The sequence below is a fragment of the Protopterus annectens genome, chromosome 2.part2 (genome assembly GCF_019279795.1).
Source record: "Protopterus annectens isolate FY-2018-M chromosome 2.part2, PAN1.0, whole genome shotgun sequence".
NCBI lineage: Eukaryota > Metazoa > Chordata > Ceratodontiformes > Protopteridae > Protopterus > Protopterus annectens.
This window is the reverse complement of record NC_056730.1, coordinates 577,609,267-577,620,482: the sequence shown is the minus strand read 5'-3', so window position 1 is coordinate 577,620,482 and position 11,216 is coordinate 577,609,267.

Below are 11,216 nucleotides of genomic sequence, written 5' to 3'. Positions count from 1 at the left end.
ACAATGGTGTGCAGTGTGGTACAGGGGTGTAGTGTCTGCAATGTCCCACACAGATGGGTATCATATGAACTGTCCTGACATCCTGGTTACCATTGTGTATGGCCATAGCTTTGCAATGCATGCCATGTCTGTGTTTGATAGTCCTTGACATGGACATTGCCTGGGATGTGCAAGTCCCACAATAATGTACAGTGACGTGTACAGGTGTACCTGGTTTGGCTGGCACATATTGTGTACACAGATTGTTATCCTCTGATATGCCAATACTGGCCTGGTGTGGTAGGACCTGCTTATAGTCAGCAGATTGACCCTGCACCTGCATTGATAGCATGATACAGGTATTCCCTGGTGTCAGTGGCATCAGTCCATAAAGGGCACATGTGTAAGGCATTGTATGACCTCTGTGGATCACATTTGATGTCACCACATATGTTGCAGGCATCCGGTGGGGAACATATTGAAGGCACATTGTCCACAATGATGTGCCTATTGTACTGCTGTACAGGGTGCCATGCCCTCTGCAGCCCACTGCAATTACACCATGCCTACTATCTGTCATCAATGTGCAGGGTACTAGCAACATAGCGGGATATTCTAGGCAAGTGTGTTTCTGTATGACACATGGATTCAGGACGTATTCTGGGTAATAGTAGGGTTGCATACTTTGTTCACCAGGCCTTTTGCCAGATGTAGGGGTATGGCTTGCCAACACAGTCCCTTGGTTGATTGACATCTGTACTCCTCGTGAGGTGGACACTGTGACATATAAGACGGACACCATATAGGAAAACTACAAAAATCCACTCCCCAACATGTCCAGTGGTTAGACACTCACAGCCACCACCACACAGGCTCTGACAGTCAATCACACACACACCTGCCATGTTTTGGAATAGAACCCTACCTAACTAGTGTATCACACTACAGCATTACGCAGTTACAGCACGTGCTATGGAGATTACTGGGTTACAGCAGTCCCAGAGGTGTATCTATAGGTGGGTGACATCAGCAGGATTGCCAAAAGTGGTCATGTGAATTGTAAAGAGTGTGCATACTCTAAAAGGCATTGTTACTTTCTCAGGCAGACAGACAGACAGACACACAAAACAAACACACACACACGCACTTGGTCTCTCTTGGAATAGAACCCCTACCTAACTAGTTTATCACACTACAGCAATATGCAGTTACAGCATGCGCTATGGAGAACACTGGGTTACAGCAGTCCTAGAGGTGTATTCCTAGGTGGGTGTCTTCAGCAGGATTGCCAAAGGTGGTCATGTGAATTGTAAAGAGTGTGCATACTCTAAAAAGCATTGTTCGTGTCTCAGGCAGAGATACATACACACACACACACACACACACACACACACACACACACACACACACACACACACACACACACACACACACACACACAGTTGGCCTCTCTTGGAATGGAACCCCTACCTAGCTAGTTTATCACACTACAGCAATACGTAGTTACAGCACGCTCTATAGAGAATACTGGGTTACAGCAGTCCTAGAGGTGTATTTCTAGGTGGGTGACATCAGCAGGATTGCCAAAGGTGGTCATGTGAATTGTAAAGAGTGTGCATACTCTAAAAGCATTGTTTCTTTCGCAGGCAGACACACACACACACACACACACACACACACACACACACACACACACACACACACACACACACACACACACACACCACTCACACCACACACACAGATGACCTGTCTGAGATTAGAGCACCTACCAAACTAGTTTAACACACTACAGCATTACACAGTGCCATGGAGATTACTGGTTTACAGCAGTCCCAGAGGTGTATTTGTAGGTGGGTGACATCAGCAGGATTGCCAAAGAAGGGCATTCCAAGTGTACTGCGGGTTGTACATGTCTGTTACCTGTGTGTACCTGCTGCTTACTGTCACGAAAACACATTTACAGCTGCTTATAACTGTCTTATGCAGTCCTAATTGACAGTATCAACAAGGCTTGCAAGACTTGAACCCTTGACCATGCACACTGAGGTCACTGGACGTACCACTAAGCCATCTGGCTTGTACACATGTTGCATGGAGTCTATAATGCACATCCTACTACAGGTATTCCACAGTACTGAAAACAAATGGGACAGTCACTTTGTGTACATATGTACAGTACCCTTGAATGTACTGTACTGTGTGAAACAACAAAGACAAGTCTACATCTCTACAACTGTCATAACTATATATATATATATATATATATATATATATATATATATATATATATATATATATATATATATATATATATATAATATATATATATATATATATATATATATATATATATATATATACACATACACATGTCTGAATGCCCTTTGTGACACAGAAGGGTTCCAAAGGAACTGATGTGTACGCAAAACAGAGGCATCTCTTGTGTTATAACATTTAAATCATAAGCAGTTCACCAGAGAAGGGATGGTTGTTGTGTATGTGGAGTTTGGGGTGTGGAATTATGGCTAATTTAATCTACCCCGGGGATTGTGGAGTTAGGGTGGGGGAATGATGGGTATGGACCTACACACCAGCGACCACTTGTGTCACTGCTCGACAATGGCACAGGAAAATAACATACCCAACTGTAGTCGTGCTTGACTGTGTATTCTTTACCATTCCTAACTATGTAATACTTTATAGACACTGGTCACCCCAGATGGTTACCATGGTGCGTTAAAAGACATTACACATGTGTATGCCTGGCTACAGGGTAGTCACACACACAAACATGCACACACTTGCCAGTTTTGTGCATACATGTCTTGCCTATGTAAAGGAAACTAGTACAGTGGTATGCAGTTGGAGTATGTGCCACAGAACACATACAATTACACTTACTCTGATTCCACGTCTGAGCTGGGTGACATCACAGGACTGATTACTTGCAGTGGGGAGGGGGGAAGAGAGAGGTTTAGCAGTTGACAAGGATAAACGCCAGTGCAAAAGGAGGTATCTCTTTGGAATGCAGCAAAACCCGCTGTCATGACAGGATGCAGACACAAATGCACACACACAGCCAGATTCAGCCATTTGCTGACACACACACTCAGGCATTTGCTGAGACACACACAAACACAAATACACTCAGCCATTTGCTGACACACACACTCAGGCATTTGCTGTCACACACACAAACACACGCACACAGTTGCCAATGTTGGGATCAGAACTCCTGCCTATCTACAGATCACTATTACAGTACTACACAGTTACGAGATGCGCCACAGAGATTACACATTCCAAGGCAGTCAGACTTCCCTTCTACGGTTGAGGACAACAACAGGGAGACTGACAGTCATGAAGTACATAGATGTAGACCTGTGTGCTTAAAGTAGGTGTCCATTACAACCTGTATGCCCAAACAAGATACATCATCAGCAGGTATGCCTGAAAGGTATAGTTGTAGCACAACAGGAACCTGAACTGGAGTATGGCTATCTGCAGAATGGACTACTACTATCACTATACAGGGTTACAGTGAGCATGCTCATACACTTAGTAGCACAGGGCCGTTTGGGAGGCACTATGACTACAACTACACAAGGTTATACTGGGCATGCTCATACACTTAGTAATAAAGGGCTTGTTGGATGCACTAACTCAAATTACATAAGGTGGCAGTGGGTACGCTCATACACTTAGTAGCACAGGGCTGTTTGGGATGCACTCCGATTCTAACCACTGAAGGCCACAGTGTGCATGCTCAAACACTTACATGTACAGAACACATTGTAATGGACCCCTATTGTAAACACAGAGGTTTACAGCTAGATACATCTTACCTGTCAGTATATATGCACATCAGACTGGTTTATTACCTGATACCTGTATGTGGCCCGTAAATGATATATCTGTGTCTGTGCTGTGTGATACACATGCATACACGCACATGAAGTACTGACATATATATGTTACGTATACACATTCATGCATGTGTGGACGTGACAGACAATAGGTTACCTGGGTTGCACAGGCGGATACTACCAACAGCATGTGTCACACACCTTGCTGCCCTGAAAGGCATACATTGATAGCAGGTTGTGGACAGTGGCATTATACGTGGAACAGTGGCATGTGCAAGCATAATGTGTGAGCCACCTTGTGTAATGGTACTGAGGTGCAGGTGTCAAGATGACCTCTCCCGGCTGTGTTAGTAGTTGTCATTATTAGCGGACTGCTACCCTAAGTATATCTCACATTGGTCATATACACAAGTTCTGCTGCTGTCCATCACCTTACATGAAGCATTTGCTACCAAGCACATTAATGCTATGTGCAGTGATGTCATGTAATGGGTGGCAACTGCTAGACCAAAACAATGAGCCAATGTCCTGCTGTTATAATGAGGTTGTCCAGTGTCTGTCATTCTGGGCTGTCATGACTGAACGATGAGCCTTCAACACAGAGCACATGCATCCATGTTACACATGTGTGTGGATAATGCCTAGGTCGCATTTACCCATATAGCCGCATTCCAAGTCAAATGTCCTACACACAGAAGTAACACCCTGACACCTACATGACAATTGCATTGGATGCTTATGCTAACCATTGCTAGATGTGTGGCTTTAGTAATCCATTTGCTCAATGTATAACCTACAATGGGGAATACTAAGATCTGTGCAGTGAGGAACACCTGGCTGAAGGCTCTGTAGTGCACAATTGCATTACCACCATATAACTCAGATCCAGACATGTGGGCCATAACAGTGGTATGGACCATTCCAGGTGGTGGTGTACACATATTCATAAAGGCTACTCACATGTAAAGACCACTACTCTGACATAACACATCACAGATGAGTCAGGTAAAGGTGACAGTGGCAAATGCTGCATTCTTGGTTGTATCCTCACATGCATCCACCACCTTGTTCCCAGACTACCAACACACATCCATATGTGGTATGACATAGTATGGTAGACCACCAGATAGCCCTCGATTGGTGGACTCTACGCAGGCCTACATCAACTGTGCAAAATACCCATGTACAGACACAGCTGCATAATGTGTTATGCAATGCAATAATACCACTGTTTGTAACCAGCTCAGTTGTACACATACCAGGGTCCCTCAGATGTCAGCATTAACATGGTCATCTGTTGCTGTACACCAGTAAACAACACCCTCATGGTTGGATATGACCTAACCGTACCTGCCCTGGATATGTACATCCCACACTCATACAACATAAATTACATTACCATAGCTTTCATTATCCTTTTTACATACAGGTGGCTACAGTCATTACACACATGCACATGGCAGATAGCATGCTAACAGTACATAAGGTTCAATATCTATGTTGACAGAGGTAATATCTCCTCTCTACTGGTCACCCATGACACATATCATATCATACAACACCCCATGTGGCATGTATGTCTTTAGACATGTCCACCTAATGCAATGCCTACAAACATACCCACATAACAGGACCATAGGACCTATACAAGGCCTGTATTGACAGACTCAGGGAAATCCAGCTCTGCTCTGTATGTTCCTGAGTAGTCACAGGTGATATGTTCATGACATGTACAGCCATGTATGGCCACAGCTCCTACATATACCCCATGTCAACAATTGCAAGCCATACATGCTGTGTGCTGTCTGGACATTAGCCTTAGTATCACAATAGCCAGTACATGCTGGGGTGAGACGTTTACAAACCACAGACCTTGCACATGCTTGAATGAGTGTACTGCCTAGCTCTAACAGTGCACATTGCTGGCACTCTTCCAGTACACATGAGATATGTGTGGCAAATATGATGTGCTCACTGTTGACCATTACAGTGCCCTGGCTTCACCATGGTACTGTCAAGTAAAAGTTTGTAGGAGCATGACATGGAATAATGCTGTGTGTGTCACGCTGATATGTGCTGTTGTAATATAAGTACACTTGGCTACTAGGTGAAAGTGGTGAAGTCCTACTAGTACATGAATACAACATCCATTATGGTGTAATGCTTGGCTGTGTTTCACACATAGCGTGGGGAAGGTGTGGAATGTATCCTCTTGATGGGTGGTAGGATGCACACTGTGGGACAGATGAAGACATGAGGACAATGGGTGGTAGGATGCACACTGTGGGGCAGATGAAGACATGAGGACGATGGGTGGTAGGATGCACACTGTGGGGCAGATGAAGACATGAGGACGATGGGTGGTAGGATGCACACTGTGGGGCAGATGAAGACATGAGGACGATGGGTGGTAGGATGCACACTGTGGGACAGATGAAGACATAAGGACGATGGGTGGTAGGATGCACACTGTGGGATAGATGAAGGCATGAGGACGATGGGTGGTAGGATGCACACTGTGGGACAGATGAAGACATGAGGACGATGGGTGGTAGGATGCACACTGTGGGACAGATGAAGACATGAGGACGATGGGTGGTAGGATGCACACTGTGGGGCAGATGAAGACATGAGGACGATGGGTGGTAGGATGCACACTGTGGGGCAGATGAAGACATGAGGACGATGGGTGGTAGGATGCACACTGTGGGACAGATGAAGACATAAGGATGATGGGTGGTAGGATGCACACTGTGGGATAGATGAAGGTATGAGGACGATGGGTGGTAGGATGCACACTGTGGGACAGATGAAGACATGAGGACGATGGGTGGTAGGATGCACACTGTGGGACAGATGAAGACATGAGGACGATGGGTGGTAGGATGCACACTGTGGGACAGATGAAGACATGAGGACGATGGGTGGTAGGATGCACACTGTAGGACAGATGAAGACATGAGGACGATGGGTGGTAGGATGCACACTGTGGGACAGATGAAGACATGAGGACGATGGGTGGTAGGATGCACACTGTGGGGCAGATGAAGACATGAGGACAGCAGATCATAAGCCCAAGTAGCTCTAACTGCACAGAAGGTCAAAGAGAATAGACTGCAGTGATTCGGTCTCATGTTTGGGAAAGCAGGAGACAACCTGGTGAAGAAGATTTGAGACAGAATAAAAGGCAAGAGGAAACAAGGGCATCCAGCGAAAGAGATGGATGGATTGTGTAAGATAAGATCTGCAGCAGCCCAGCATGATTGTCAATGAAGATAGGAAAGTGGCATTGAACTGAGAGAGACAGATGGAGATACCACAACCCCATGCAGAAAATGGGTAAAAGGGGGTTGATGATGATGATATATACATAAATGCATTTTAAATATATATATATATATATATATATATATATATATATATATATATATATATATATGTTTTTTAAATATGTGTTTTTTTATATATTTATAGCTGCAGTTGGATCAGTCAAATGTTCATTTGACTGATTTAACTGCTGCAGATTTACATCAAACATTGGGTACGTCAACTGTGGGAATTGTCAAATTCGGTATTGTCAATGGGTTTTTGTGAAGGTAAGTGGATCAGAAGTGTTTGTGTCAGTGTTTTTGGGATAGACTTAGGAAAAGGGCTAGGTAAGGGAATCATTTTATTGTTTTGTGTATATGTGATTGTTTATGGGTTACGGTTAGGTAAGGGGGTAGCATTAGAGTTGCGCATGCTTGTAATATGTGAATGTGTGTCTGAGAGTGTTATTTAGTAGTGCTGTTAGGGGAAAGGACTTTTCATAAGGTAATGTACAGAATTAGGTACAGACGCAGGGGGAGAGGAGGGGTTAGAGTCAGCACACATGATTAAGGTGGGCAGGGAGCTGGGCTCATTAGTGGTCTCCTGAACTGCATGCCTATTAACTACTCAAGAACGTATGAGCCTAAGAGGTGAAAAGGCAGTTATTTACATAAGTATTAAGGAGGAAATTATTTGTAGATAAGATTGTGTTTTTTGAACTTGGAGGAAGATTGTTTTAGTGACATCTCCTTTATTGTGGCAAATGCATTGTGCCTTTCTGAAAAGATATGTAGTTGTTGATGAAAGGAGGGTAAGGTGGTGACCCTTTTAAGTGAGGGGGAGAGGTTGCCAAAGTGTTTGCACTAAGGTTCATAGGTTCGTAGGTGTGTACTAAGCTAATGGCCCTGGAGTCTTTATAAGCCTAGCCCATAGGATTATCCTGGCATCGTGCCACCTAACCTTAGTTCCCAGTGCCTTGGTTGAGTAGAGCCACTGGAGTGATCCCCAGGGTGAATTTTCTATTTCCCATCCACTCATTAAGATTTCTCTTGAAGACGGCCAGTGAGGTGCTCTGTTTGACATGTATGGGAAGTCTGTTCCATGGCATGGGCAGTCTCTGGGTTATGAACCTGTCCCTCCAGCATGTTCTGTTGTTTGTGGTAATGAGGTTGAGGTCTCTGGAGCGTGTAGTGCAGAGGGATCGGGATTTCTTTAGATGTAGCATATCTAACAGAGCTGGGTCAAACATGGCTTTGTAAGTCAAGCAGAGATCGCCTCTAATTAGGTGATATGAGACAGAGAATAGTTGGAGTTTTTTGAGTCTGTCCATATAGGACATGTGTTTAAGGCCTAGGATCCTCTTTGTGAGGTACTTTTGTGGCCTCTCCAGTTGTTGTAGGTGTCTAGCCAAATAGGGCATTGTACTCGATGATCAGCCTAATGAGGGAAGAGTAGAGGGAGACAATGACCTCTTTCTTCCTGGATGGAAAATCTTTAGTTATGAGATATGCCACATAGAAGGGCTTTCTGACCACAGTGGCAATGTGGTGGTCAAAAGAGAGGTTGCTGTCAACCTGTGTTCCCAGATCTCTTATAACGCCTTCTGTGTTCAGTGGACTACCATTGATGTGGTAATTCATGGGAACTGTTTTTTTTTCCAAAGGGTATGACGACACACATTACTTGGCATTGAGCTTAAGGCCATGGTTCTGACACCAGTTGTTGGTCTCAGTGAGGCCTTTCTGTAGGATATCGACATCACTTGGGGAGTTAATAATAGCTCCCAACTTGCAATTGTCTGTGAACTTTGTCAGCCAGAGTCCCTTTGTGTTGGCCTGGACTTCAGAGACGTAGATAACAAAGAGGAGACGACCCAGGATTGAACCCTGTGGGACTCCACTCATGACTGGTCGGCAGTCTGACTTGGAGTCAGCTACTTTCACACTGTGGGTTCTATCTGTGAGCCAGTTTGCAGCCCACCTAGTGATATGTGGGTTGATGCCTACCTTAGTGAGTTTTTCTATGATTCCTGAGTGGGAAATGGTATCAAAGGCCTTGGCCAGATCAAGGTAGGTTGTTTGAACTACTTCAACTTCATCCACAACTCTGGTGACTGACTCAAAGAAGTTGACTAGGTTGAGCAGGCATGATCTACCCTTCCCAAAACCAAACTGTGTAGGATCCAGAGTTTGGAGATTCCCTATATCCTTGTTTATTAGGTTCATGATGATGCATTCAATAGCTTTGCATATCAGACTCTTCAGGCTAATGGGGCAATAGTTCCCAGGGTCTGTAGTCACTCCTCCTTTGTGGACAGGGATGACTGTAGCAATGTGCCATTTGGTAGGGACAAAGCCTGAGGTGAGGCTTCTTTGAGTCAGTCACCAGAGCTGTGGATGAGGGCAAGGCAGTTTATACAGCCTGCCTCGATCTGGCCAAGACCTTTGATACCATTCCCCACTCAGGAATTATTGATAAACTCACCAAACTAGGCATCAACCCCTATATTACTAGGTGGGTTGCAAATTGGCTCACAGATAGAACCCACAGTGTGAAAGTAGCGTACTCCAAGTCAGACTGCCGACTGATCACGAGTGGAGTCCTACAGGGATCGGTCCTGGGTCCTCTCCTGTTTGGCATCTACTTCTCAGAAGTCCAGGCCAACACAGAGGGTCTCTGGCTGAACAAGTTCACAGACAACTGCAACCTGGGAGCCATTATTAACTCCCCAAGTGATGTAGACATCCTATAGAAAGGCCTCACTGAGACCAATGACTGGTGTCGAAACCATGGCCTTAGGCTTAATGCCAAAAAATGCATTGTCATGCCCTTTGGGAAAAACTCAGTTCTCACTAATTACCACATAGATGGGAGCCCACTGAACATGAAGGCATTATAAGAGATCTGAGGAGGCAGGTTGACAGCAACCTCTCCTTCGACCACCACATTGCCACTGTGGTCTGAAAGTCTTCTATGTGGCACACCTCATTACCAAGGGTTTTGCATCCAGGAAGAAAGAGGTCATCATCTCTCTCTACTCTTCCCTCATTAGGCCAATTATCAAGTATAATGCCCCATTTGGCATGTACCTCACTAGACACATGCAACAGCTGGAAAGCCCACAAACGTACCTCATGAAGAGGATCCTAGGCCTTAAACACATGTCCTACATGGACAGACTCAAAAAACTCCAGCTATTCTCTGAATCATATCGTCTATTAAAAGACGATCTGTGCTTGACTTACAAAGCCATGTCTGACCCAGCTCTGTTAGAAATGCTACATCTAAAGAAATCCCAATCCCTCCGCACCACACGCTCCAGAGACCTCAAACTCAATACCACAATCAACAGAACATGCTGGAGGGACAGTTCATAACCCAGAGACTGCCCATGCTATGGAATAGACTCCCCACACATGTCAAGCAGAGCACCTCACTGGCTCTCTTCAACAGAAATCTAGATGAGTGGATGGGAAATAGAAAGTTAACCCCGTAGATCACTGCAGCGGCTCTACTTGATAGAAGCACTGGGAACTAACGTCGGGCGGCACAATGCCAGGGTAATCCTATGGGCTAGGCTTGTAAAGGCTCCAGGGCCATTAGCCTAGTACACACCTATGAACCTATGAAGAAGATGAATTGTAGTTAGTGGTGTGAGAAAAGGAAAAGCAACAATTTAGGAAATAAGTGCTGTACAAGGAAGAGTAATAAGGCACAAAAAGACTGGGAAACAAAGTCGCTGTAAGAGTTGGAGAAAAGTAAAGTGAGTAAAGCTAGCCAGGTAAGCAGGAAGAACAGAGCCATCTTTGGCATAGGTGCTGTTTAAACAACGTTTTGAAACTATGTAAGTTTTCTATCTGTTTTAACTGCGTGGGGATTTCATTCCAGAGTTTTGACACATGAGAGTAGAGAGAGTCTCCAGCAATGTGGTATGTCTTACTGATACATAGTAAAAATTTATTTCTAGAACAAAGGTCTATAGTGGGTCAGTACCATAGTAAGAGTATTTTGTAATGCTGGGCATTTGTCACGAGAGTACAATAGGTTGTGGGAATGATT